The 13002-nt window shown below is 34.0% G+C and overlaps 1 long non-coding RNA gene across 2 annotated transcripts in view; it reads left to right on the top strand.

Moving 5' to 3' along the window:
- LOC140484504 (uncharacterized) overlaps positions 1-13002 on the top strand; it is a 749759-nt gene that overhangs the window by 66193 nt on the left and 670564 nt on the right. Inside the window, exon 3 of one of the 2 annotated variants that reach the window (XR_011962215.1) lies at positions 6323-6628. The exons of the other annotated variant lie outside the window; for it this stretch is intronic. This is a non-coding gene — a long non-coding RNA (uncharacterized lncRNA). Of the gene's footprint in view, positions 1-6322; positions 6629-13002 lie in introns of those variants that run through there. 2 annotated transcript variants of the gene reach the window in all.

The following is a 13002-nucleotide window of genomic DNA, read 5'->3' as shown; positions in this document are numbered from 1 at the left end:
CTTGAAAGTTAGGGCTTCCCAATAAACCTGTTGGACTATAACCTGGTGTCACGTGATTTTTAACTTTGCTCACCCCAGTCCAACTCCAGCATCTCTAAATCAATGTTTCACAAAGGAATTCCCATAATTTTTAAAAAGAAAATATGACTTTAATTCAGAATTTTAAAACGCGAATGTTAAACCCTTCCGATATTAGTAAAATATCTCAATGTAAGTGAAATCAATGCTCACACGATAGGGCACATACAGCCACACAAATGTCTTCCTGGTCATCTAATTACTGCTCAGGAGAAAAACCGGAGTAAGTCTCTTATCGTTCCTGAGAACAAGAGTCACAATAAACATTTGGTGGCCAGTTCCATCCAATAAATGCATTTGATTTCTTACATTTTGGTTCAGTAATTGCACACAAATTATTTAGCTAAAACCAATAACCATGCTTTATTGCAAATGACTGAGGATGGTAACATCAACATACATAGCAGCTGGTCAATCAGGGTTTCAGTTAAAGTATCGCAAAATAAAATAATTTTATTTCGGCTTAGTACAACTGTAGGTGAAAACCTGTTGATTTTGCGCATTAAAAACCTTTATCTGCTTATGCAGAGAAAATACTGAAAGGTGGCACTGTAAATTTAATTTATTTTGAGTTTCTTTCACGAAAATAATCATGTGAATTGCTTCTCAATTTCTTCCTAGTTCTGATACAAATGTCAAAATATTTACAATATTAACTCTTTATGAATAATGAAAGAGTTTTCTCTGCAAGAATGACATGAAGATGATCAAGGTCCTCTAATTACTGTTGAGCAGAATACTCTTCATAAGGGTCTTATTATCTTAAACCGATGCTTATTATGACCTTGATTTTATTTCTGACTGGGGTTTTGGTGACTGATGTGTTTTCAAACCATGTGCAATGCATAAGGATTTCTTTCAATTTGTTACAAGAAAAAAAATGCTTTGAACATGTTGATTTCTAATTATTTTTTACTCCCGAGTTATTTATCGATGTACAATAATCACAGAATTATGGAAGCTCCCTGTATCTTATGTTCACTGCAATATGCACTTTCCCGATCTACTTATTTACTTCCTACGTCTGACATGAATGTCTAAACATTGGTCATGAACAAAAAGTTGTAAATTAAAGCTACATCTCAATAAGCAAACCAATGGATGGAAACATGTAATTCTTGTAATCCTGCATTTTTGAACCAAAAGCAATTCTGCTGAATAATCACTGAATGGCTCATTTTTCTGAATCCATAAAGCTAGCTACTATATTAAATTTCTCAGTTTACCGATCTTAATGAATATCCAATCAACATCACAACAAAGTGCTTTTAAAATATTGAATCTTTTTTTTTAGATTATAACGTAATTTTCCAGTCGCTGCCATGACAATAATTGCACAATTATTGGCGTTATTCTTTCTAACACATATAGTGCGATTCGCATTTTAATTGCATCAATTGTTTCTTAGTACGAACACTACAATGCATAAATCAATTTATTTTTCAGGTGAACGATCCCATAATGGAACCAATGACTTCCCATTCGATGTCTCATTGTAAATATCTGATACTTGCTCATTTGAATGTTCACGGTAATCTCAGCTGAAGCGTTCAGAGAAATGCAATTATTTTCATCAGAATAATTCCTGGTTGTTTCTCCACATTGCTCAGTGAAATAATTAACTGAGATTTCTCAGTATTCTTAAATGAAATGATATAATTTTGACAATTCAATTGCTGCTATTATCTAATCGTTGCTCAATATAGTTCACGGTATGACTACAAAATTATGGCTCATAAATTAAATAATGTAAAGATTTTGCAGTGGGCATTGTGGATACCAATTTTTATTTTAACCGTGGAAACAGTTGAATTGATTTAATTATGTTTAACTTCAATGTTAACATTTACTGTATTTATAAACACAATACAAGTTAATCACTTTTCATGGAACAAAATCATTTAAAATTTTTGTAACTGTTTGAAGTACAACAGAAGGAACTAACATCTCTTTATTGTTTCATGAAATAGTCACAGGACATTTTGAACTTTGGGAAGTTGAACATTTCTGGAAAGAAGGGAAGTTGTCTTCAGATGAGCAACCGCATTGAGTGACCAATTAATTTATTTTCCTAATCATTTATGTTGCAATTGCATATTAATTTTCTTTTCATTCTGTGACAAACTGCATTGAACATATGGAACTTTTGGATTGATTGAGTTTCGTTCATCAGTGTACACTGATCAAATGATTAGTTTTTTTCTTATAATGAATAATCACGAGATTCATATTTAATTAAAGTCTTTATTGGTTTGTTACATCATTACTGTAAATTACTAATTCGCTTTGTCAGTTCATTACACACAGGAAATACGCAATTAATTCCCATTCAAATAATTACAAGAAACATCTGATTAATTTTCATTTGAGTTGCCGCCGTAAGCATGTGACTTTTCATCTCCCCTTCCGGGATGGTAACATTATGACGGGTCCTTGTGGAGCTCTGACAGTGTCTCTACATCAAGATCAGGAGGAATGATTTCAATTTCCACATTCAGCGGAGATGTGTCAGTGCAACTCGGAAATTTCATTAGAACATATCTGACTATAGATTGAACTGCTTTTCAAAACAACATTAGATATTCTTCAATCTGTTCTTCATTTCAATCATCACCATATTTCCTATTTATTTTTTTCAGTTCACTAATAAAATGATGCATCTAATTCTGCTGGTTCTACATTCCTTGGAAAAATAGTTGACGATGTTGCAACCTTAAAGATGGAAGAGTCTAAGACATGATAATCATGATTTGTTTTACTGTTTAAAGGAAACTAGTTCAAACATTTCAAGCACATAAATCCCTATTCTCCGGTAGTATAAAGAGGAAAGTATTAACAGTCGAAATTCCTCTTCAGCAAAATACCAAATGCAACTTCATGTTATTCATTGGACAGCTGATCACCTACATTTGTAACTAAACATTGCAGTTCATCTAAATACCGGTATGTGCTTTGATCAAATTTATTTTCTAATTATTACTTATTCATGAATTGTCAGAAATTTATTTTTATTTTCCATTCACCTATTCATATTGAATGTAAGATTGATATGCTGTGAAATTATTGGCGTGTTTTCATTTGAACATTTAATTTCTCTCTCTCTCTCTCTCTCACACACACACACACACACACACACACACACACACACACACACACACACACACACACACACACACACACACACACACACACACACACACACACACACACACACACACTTATCTCACTTCATGCATGATGGCTTCAATGTACCTTGCTAAACTTAAAAGATTTTTTTGACTTTAAGTAGTATCTTTAGCACTCATATCAATTTAATCCAAAATCATAGAATCATAGATTCATAGAATCTATGACTCTATGATTCTATCACAGTGTTGAAACAGGCCATTTGGCCCAACAGTCCACACTGACCATCCAAAGAGTAACCCACCCAGACACTCCCTTACTCTATTACTCGACATTTCCCCTGACTAATGCACCGAACCTCGGTAAAAACAATGACTGCAGATACTGGAAATCAGAGTTTAGATTAGAGCGGTGCTGGAAAAGCCCAGCAATTCAGGCAGCATCTGAGGAGCAGGAAAATAAATGTTTCGGGCAAAAAGCCCTTCATCAGGGATACAGGCTGTATTCCTAATGAAGGGCTTTTGCCCGAAATGTCGATTTCACTGCTCCTTGGATGCTGCTTGAACTGCTGTGCTTTTCCAGCACCACTCTAACAAGATCTAATGCACCTAACCTGAAACATCCATGAACATTATTGGCAATTTAGCATGACCAACTCACCTTAGCTGCACACTGTATAATATCACAATGTTATTGAAAGCAATGCTCACACAAAGCACGATACATGAAGCCACACAATGGTCTTCATTACCATCTAATTACTGTTCAGGAAATAATCTCAGTAATTGTCTTATTTTACCTGAGATTAATCACCACAGTAAGCATCTTGTCATTATTCCAGCCAATAAATACAATGGGTGTCCTTTGAAATTTCTGTTCAGTAATTATCCATGATACTTGTTGCTCAAAGCAGTGTTTATTCTTCATTACGAGTGGCCAATGATTCTAACAGCCATTGGTCTTGATCTTAGTTTTACTGAGTGCAATAACCACAGTAAACATTCTTGCCAATAAATACAAGAGCTATCACCTTATTTTTCAATTTAGTAATTACACATGATACTTGTTGCTGAAAGTGGTGCTTATTCTTTGTGAAAATTGGCCGAGGACACTGACAGCAAGACATGTTGATAGTCTTGATTTGTTCATGTTTTCAAACAGGTTTTCAGGCCATGTATTTCAAAAAGAAGTAATTTGACTTCATTCAAATTTGAATGTAAACATTTTCAGATATTTTCCATTCAAAATGTTTATTTGCTTATTCAGATAACATTTGAATCTTGCCTCTGTAAAGTGAATTTATTGTGCTTTCCATTCATGGAAGTACTCATTAATTGGTCCTCGTTTCATCTTAGATCTGATGGAAATTTGAAATACTAATTACAGTGAAAATTATGTGAATTATACATGAGAAAATCTAAAAGAAAATCACGAAAGGCGCGATAGAGCTCTTGAACAGCCTGTATATTTGAATAAAGAAAATATTCCTTCCAAAAAACAAAGTTAAAAATCGCACAACACCAGGCTATAGTCCAACATGTTTATTTGGAAGCACTAGCTTTCGGAGCGCTGCTCTTTCAAACAGCTGATGAACGCTGGTTCTTTCTGAAAGCGAGTTCTTCAAAATAAACATATTGGTTAATGAACTGCTGGTGTTTGATTTTTAACTTTGTACAGCCCAGTCCAACACTGGCGCCTCCAAATCATTCCAAAAATAAAACCCTCAAGTCTGTGGTTGAACAATTCAACAATCCTGCAACTCGATGATAATTCTCAGTTTATCTATCTTAATAAATATCTAATCAATGTCAATGTAAATTCCCGGAAAACAACAAATCGTTTTGTTTGTTAAAACACAAACTTTAATTGAAAATTCATTGTTATCACAATATGTGAATTATATTTTAACTCTCCAGTGATGTGAAGTGACCCTTGGACAGAAATTGGACGTTGTAAATTCACCTACAGGCAGAGAAATCGGGACAAATACAAAATCAATCAACCTCAATCAAACAGCAGTTAGAATCAATCAGCTCCAGGGTGAATCAGATTTTCTTCCACCTTGACTTCCAGTCAGTGCCTGAGCATTATACACCTCGCTTGGAAATGTCAATAATGAAGGGTTTTCACACCAACACATTGGATTCTTTGAATCCAGCTCATGACCACATGTGGATGTTTGTCACAAAATTATTAATCATTTTACAAATCATGGAAAATATGATTGCTATTGAAAAGCTCTTGAAATAAATTAATCACTGGACATAAAGCCACACGATGTGATTCAAGGCCACCTAATTACTGTTCAGTGCAAAATCTTTTGTCAGTATTGTATTGTTCTCAAGATGAATAACCACAACAAACATCACGCTTTCACACCATCCCAAATATATGCAAGAGATTCCTTCTTATCATATACACACATCATTCCCACACCATTAAATAGACTTCACTTACGACTAAGGATGCTGATAGTAACATGTTTTGAGATAAAGGAATTCCTAAATATAGGCGAGTTTTCTGATAGGTTCCCCCAATCATCGTGCGAAAAATGTAAATGCGGCTCAATACATTGCAACAGATCCCCATTAAACCTTTTTATGTATTCACTCAGAGACAATGTTTAAAAATTTCCTCTATAAATGTTGTTGACTGTTTTTTGCTATGATACCCATGTTCCTTGTCGATTTATTTTCTTTGTAATGTCGACACAAATGTCTGAATATTGATGACATGAAAAGTTGCATGGATTATATATTGTATTTCTACAGAAGAAAAGCTGAGACAGCAATTACAGATTGCAGATTTATCTGAGAATATTGAATGATCAATAATCAATGCATATCGAAAATATTTTCCAAAACATCATGCCAGCATTCTAACTCTCAGTTCACTGATACTAATTATTATGTAATCGATATCACAGCAAACCCGTTTGGGAATATTGAATCACTTAATGTGTCAGTGTTCTAAAATAGATTACCAATTCATTGTTAGTCCAACAATCACACAGTAATTCAAGTTTGGTTTTGTAACAAATATCGTGAGATTCACATTTCAATTTAATAATTATTTTGTAGTGCCAATTTTACAAAGAAAAAAATATCTTTTATTCCAGGTCAACACAACCACAAACCAAGCAATGATTCCTCATCCAACACTGACAGGAAATATCTGATACCTTCTCATTTGAATGTTCACAGAAATCATTGGATTCATATTCGCCTTACAAATGAAGATACGTCTGATTGTTTTAGACTCCAATAATTAATGTTCAATTCTACATGTGACGGATTGTAATATGACATTTATAATCATTTTAAATTTACCGTGACTAGTTTTAACACTAAATGTTACTTATATCTAATATGTAATCATTGATCAAATCCAGTATAGTCGGCTTTAAGTGTGGAATTAAGTCTCAGTGACGTAAACCTATTGCATGGTACTGTTTCCTAATGGTAGCGAATGATAATTTTTATTTTAGTGCTGAAATCCTTGTAGATTTGCTGCCGTAGGGAAGCCCCGAGCAGCCTGCCTTGGAATTAAAACACAAAATGGTGGAGGGGAGATAAATGAGACGAACAAAAAGAATATTTAAAAAAGAATATTTTGTACAATCCTACTCCAAGTCCATAAGTATGCCATTCCAGACAGTGATATACCAGATAGTGATAAGAGAATGCAGGCATACAGAAAAATGACTAACCCTGACTTTCATTAATGAAAGAATAATTTTCCCAGTGAATGAATAAACACCAGCTGCAGGATAGAGCCCAGCTAACTTCCACAGCGGCTATCAGGGAAATAGACAGGGTTTGATTGCCAGAAATAGTTACTTTTTTTGGAGAATAGATAGATAACTTTCAGTGTGGAAACAGGCCCTTTGGCCCAACAAGCCCACACCGCCCCGCTGAAGCACAACCCACCCATACCCCTGCATCTACCCCTTAGGTAACACTATGGGCAATTTAGTATGACCAATTCACCTGGCCTGCACATCTTTGGAATGTGGGAGGAAACCAGAGCACGCGGAGGAGACCCACGCAGACACGGGGAGAATGTGCAAACTCCACACAGTCAGTCGCCTGAGGCGGGATATTGAACCCGGGTCTCTGGCGTTGTGATGCAGCAGTGCTAAATACTGTGCCACCATGCTGCCCACTAACGTTGCTCAGAACATTTAAAAAGTTTCTAATTACATATTCTTGAGAATCGCAAATAAGGCAGAGTGAGAGGCCCAAAGGACTGCAACAATTAATTTTGTAATCTGAGGAAATAAAATGCACAGAGAGATCCCAAGGCCTGGAGATTATAAAAACCTGTAAAACACCATGAAGCAATAGGAAGCTCGGGCTATCCATAGCGATGTTCATCCAAGATTAGTTGTTCTACAGGATCGGGTGTCTGTATAATGAGGGAAGGACTGTAACTACATTGCGTGTGGACATTGTAATACAGAAGGTGTGTAAAAATACTGTTTTTTACTGTACACGTTACAGTGTGTCATCGATCTCCCTTCCTAGATTTGCCTCGGGGGATGATTCCTGCATTAACTGATTGAGGCATGAGTAAACATCTTCCACTTGCCTGAGTTCGGCCTATCTCCTCAATCTTCATTCCTTGTCAGGGGAAATCACTCCTACAGCTATGGTGACATTTTAATTCAATATGAACACTTATTATCTGTGGAACTATTCCTTGCAGAGCGATATCATTTTCATGTTATTTTTTTTTTTATTTTTTGTGTGCAAGAAAATAATGGAGGAATATCCATTTGTTATTTAGTTCAACTTAAGCTAAATGTTAAATTATTGATAGGACTACACATGGGGGTGGCGGGGGGAGGGGGGAAGAACGATTCTTCAGCTAAAATGTCACATTAAGTGACAATGTCCGTTTTTCAAATCATGTGACCTCCAAAATGATATTTATTTTAGTTTCATTTTGAGATAGTTTTATTTTCTTCCAACAGTAGGTGGCAATGATCAATAATCACAGAATTATTAGTTTTTTGCGACAAAATGACTTCCTATACCAAATGTCATTAACTCGATGTTTAGTTCATAATAATACTCACTTTCCTATCCTCATTATTTTTTCCTAGTTCTGACATTTATCTAAACATTTATCATGATAAACGTTATATTAATAAAATAGACATGAACCGACCAAAAAAAAGTTGAACGATGTTCAATTGTTGCTGAGATTTTTTAATTATTAAAGCCAAGCTTGATATCTTAATTTTCAGTTTATTAATCTTAATGAATATACAAACGACATCAGAGCAAAGTGCATTCAAAATATTAAGTCAATTTATTTATCAGGATTTTAGAAACAATGATCAATTACAATAATTACGCAATACTTTAACTTCGGCTTTATAACAAGAACAATGTGCTTTTAATACCTTCCATATTTCTTAGTGTGAGTGCTACAATAGTAAAACCTGTTTGATCAGGTCAATATACCCACAAAAGACCAATTATTGCCATTGCAACATCATTTGTAAATATCTGACTTTTGCTCAGTTGAAAGATCACAGTCTTCTCAGCCATTGGAATTCAGAGAACACCAGTTATTTTACACTGCAATATTTCTCTTCGTTTCTTAACATTACTCAGTGGAATAGTAAGAGGAGATACCTCATTATTCTTAAATTCATTAATAAAATATTTCAAATCGATTTGTTGCCAAAACCTAATAATTGTTCAATTCGGTAAGGGGTGGACATGTGGAACTATATTTCCATACAATAACTAATGCAAGGACATTGCAACGTACAATCACTCAATCATTCTGAATATTGCTTTTCAGTTTAAACTTGGAAACACTTTTGAATTGATTTGATTGGAAATCACTTTAATGTTAACATTTATTGTGTTTTTAATCACAAGAAAAATTGAATATTTTTCATGTGCAAAATAATTCAAATCCCCATGAATTTTTTGAAGCATACAAAAAAGAGTTGGCATCTATCTTATTTCATTAAACAATCACAGGAAATAGTGACTTCTTAGAAATCGTACATTTTCAGAAAGAATGAAAGTTGTCTTCAGCTGAATAGGTACATTGACTGACCAATTCATCATTTTGTTCCAATTTACGTGTAGAACAAAAACATTTTAATCTGCATTTCAGAAAATAAGAAACTTCTGACCATATAGAATAATTAAATTCATTTTTTATATATAATGCACACAAATCACACCATCCTGTCAAGCTGTCGTTCCCCAAGTGATCATAAAAATCATGTTTAATTAAGACATTTTTTAACTCCCATCATTATTGTAAATTGCTACTGAATTTTAAGTAGATTACACACAGTGTCCAACCATTTAATTCCAATCCAATTATCACAATAAACATCTGATTAGTTTTCAGCCCTGCCCAGCCTGGTTGGGAATGTTATGAAGGAATCTTGTGCCACTCTGGTCGTGTCTCTGTTACCAGACCAGAGGGTACAATTTCAATTCCCACCTTGCACAGAGCTGTGCCAGAGCAGCTATGAATGTTGATAAGAAAATATCTAAGAATCGAATGAATTGCCTTTCAATTCAACATTAGATATGTTTTCATTTGTTGTTCATTCCAATAATCACAATATCTGCTATATATTTTCTTCAGTCCACGAATAACAGAATGTATCTAATTCCACTCAATCAATATTCTTTGCAAAATATTTGATAATGTTGCACTCACAAAGATGAAATATGCAAAGTACAGATATTCCTTGATTTTCTTTTGTTCTGAAGAGCTGAGTTCAGACTGCATATAGAACTTGATGCTTCAAAGGTGTAAATACGAGAAAAAAATCAAGTTCTTCTTCAGTTAAATAAACAAATGCCACTTCCTACTATATATCAATTTTTAGTTATTGATCTGTTTGAGTTGTCTTAAATTTGTTTTTAGTTTTCCACTCATCTATTTATATTGAATGTAAGATTGAAATGTTGTGAAAATATCCGAGTGCATCCATTTGAAATTGAATTTTGCATATTTCTCTCTAATCCAGTTTATTGCATGATGACTTAACTGTGTTTTGTTCAGCAAACCTAGTGAATACTAAAAATTGTCTAATCTTAAATAAGATCTTTCACACCCAGTTATCAGCCTGTTCCTAATTCATGTAAATATCTAAATTTATTGAAATCAATGTTCACACAAAACAGTGCACATAAAGCGACACAAAGATATTCATCATCAGCTGATTACTATTCAGTGGAATAACCTGAGTAAGTGTCTTATTGTTCCTGGGACAAATGACAACAGTAATCATTTATTTACTATTCTATGCAGTTAATGCAATTGATGTGTTATATTTCAGTTCAGTCGTTAATGTTGATTTATATTGTTTAAACCAATAATTCTAATTTATCACAGATATTGACTTTACAACAATAACGTTGGGAAGCAAATTTTTGTCAATCTAACAATCTTTAAGCTCCTTTTTTGTTGTGTGTTTACAAGAGACAATTCAAATTATAACCATTTTATTACAAATTGGACAAATACTGCATTTTAAATTCGTGAAGTTCCTACATTTTTGAAAAAGGGTTAGTCTTCACTGTATATGTCATATTAAAAAAACTGCTATTTCAAATCATGCGTGCTACAAAATAATTATTGTTTTCATTTCATTGTAAGAAAAGAACTGCTTTGACCATGTTGATTTTTTTGGCATTTCTATTCCAACATTATTCATCACTGTCCAAAAATGACAATATTATTAAAATCGCATATACGCCACATGTCATTGACTACATTGTTCAGTTTCAAGCTCACTTTCATGACTTACGAATTCTCTTCCTAATTCTGACACAAATCTTTCAACATTGATCATAATATTGATCATATAAATTGATGTATCATATCTCTACAAGGAATCCGGTGTATGGAAATTCACAATTCTTGTATTACGTACATTTTTTACTTTAAAAAAGAAGAATTTTACTCAATAATCACTGAATGGCTCATTTTTCTTCAATCCATAAAGCTAGGTACAATGTTTTATGCCTCGGTTTACAGATCTTAATAGATATCCAATCAACATCACAGCAAACTGCTTTTGAAATATTGTATCATTTTAATTCTTCAAAATACAGCATTCATTATCAAGTCATTGCCATTACAGTAATGGCACAATTATTTATAAATAAGTCTTTTGAACAAGTATAATGAGATTCACATTTAGATTTAATCCATTATTTCTGAGTACTAATAGTACAGTATGAAAATGCCTTTATTTCTCAGGTCACCTACCCCACAAAGATACCAATGACTTCCCATCCAACGTCATTGCAAATATCTGATGTTTGCTCATTTGAATGATCACGGTAATCTCAGTCTTAAAATTCAGGGAAATGTAATTACTTTTCACTGAATTAATTCCAGTTCATTTCCAGACATTGCTCAATCACTTGCAAAAAGAGATTATTCATTATTCTTTAATGCATTGACAGACTTTGATAATTAAATTGTTGCTGATTTAGAATAAAAATAATAATTATTCAATCTAGTAGGTTGCGCAAATGTGGATTTACGGGACAGTACATGAACCACTGCAAAGATATTGCAGTGCACAATCTCTCAATCATTGTAAATATCAATTTTTATTTTGCCTGTTGAAACATCGTTGAATTCAATTAATTATATTTGACTTCAATGCTCACCTTTATTATGCTTGTAATCATACTACGGCTTACGGATGTTTCATGCAACAAAATCAAATGAAAATGAATTAGCATCTCTTTTCTTTCATTCAACAATGGCAATAAATTTTGATTTTTTAAAATTTTGAACATTTTGGAAAGAAGGGATGTTGTCTTCAGTTGAACTCTTGCATTGACTCAACTAATTCACAGTGTCCGCTACTTATTCTGTTTGGGTTCCTATGAAAAGAAGTTAACTAGTTCTTCTGGTTGTAAATTCCTGGAAAATATTTGACAATGTTGTGGTTTTAAAGGTGACAAGGCTTAGTGATCGTAAGTCATCAGTTATTTTGTGAGAAAGAGCTTGATTCAAACATTTCGAACACACACACACACATTGTTATGCTGCTGTGTAACAAGGGGAAAACAAGTCGCTTTCTTCGGCATTAAGTAAATATATGCCACTTCCAATTATACATTAGTCAGCTAATTACCTACATTTGTCATTAAAAATTGCAATTCATCGAAACATTGTTATGACCTTTGATCAAATTAAACTTTTAATTCTTGTTTATTCGTGAATTGCCGGGATTTTGTTTTTTTATTGTTTTCCATACACCTATTCGTATTGAATGCAAGATTGACATGCTTTGACAATGCCGGAGAGTGCTCATTTGAAACTTGTTTTTTAAGTCTCTTTCACTGATTTTACTTATTGCATAAGATTACATGGTACCTCAGTGGTTAGCAATGCTGCCTCACAGTGCCAGGGACATTGGTTTGATTCTCTCCTCGGGTGACTGTGGGGACTTTGCACGTTCTCCCCAAATCGATGTGACTTTGCTGTCGTGTCCTCCCACAATCCAAACATGTGCAGGTTAGGTGAGCTGGCCATGCTAAATCGCACATCGTGTTCAGGGATATGTGTATTAGTCAGCAGTAAATGTGAAGAAATATGATTGGAAAGAGTGTTTGGGTGGGTTACTCTTTGGAGTATCATTTTATTCAAACAAATGGCCTGTTATAGCATTGAGGTAGCAGGGGTGCTTTCGTGGCGTCGCGAGTATTACGGTGCAGGCCGAGATATAAGACATGTTGGAACGGAAACGGAGGAATCTACAAACAGGCTAGAATGACATCGCATCCA

The sequence above is a fragment of the Chiloscyllium punctatum genome, chromosome 13 (assembly GCF_047496795.1).
Source record: "Chiloscyllium punctatum isolate Juve2018m chromosome 13, sChiPun1.3, whole genome shotgun sequence".
Classification (NCBI taxonomy): Eukaryota; Metazoa; Chordata; class Chondrichthyes; order Orectolobiformes; family Hemiscylliidae; genus Chiloscyllium; species Chiloscyllium punctatum.
The sequence above is the reverse complement of the archived record's forward strand: the minus strand, read 5'-3'. Positions and strand labels throughout refer to the sequence as shown.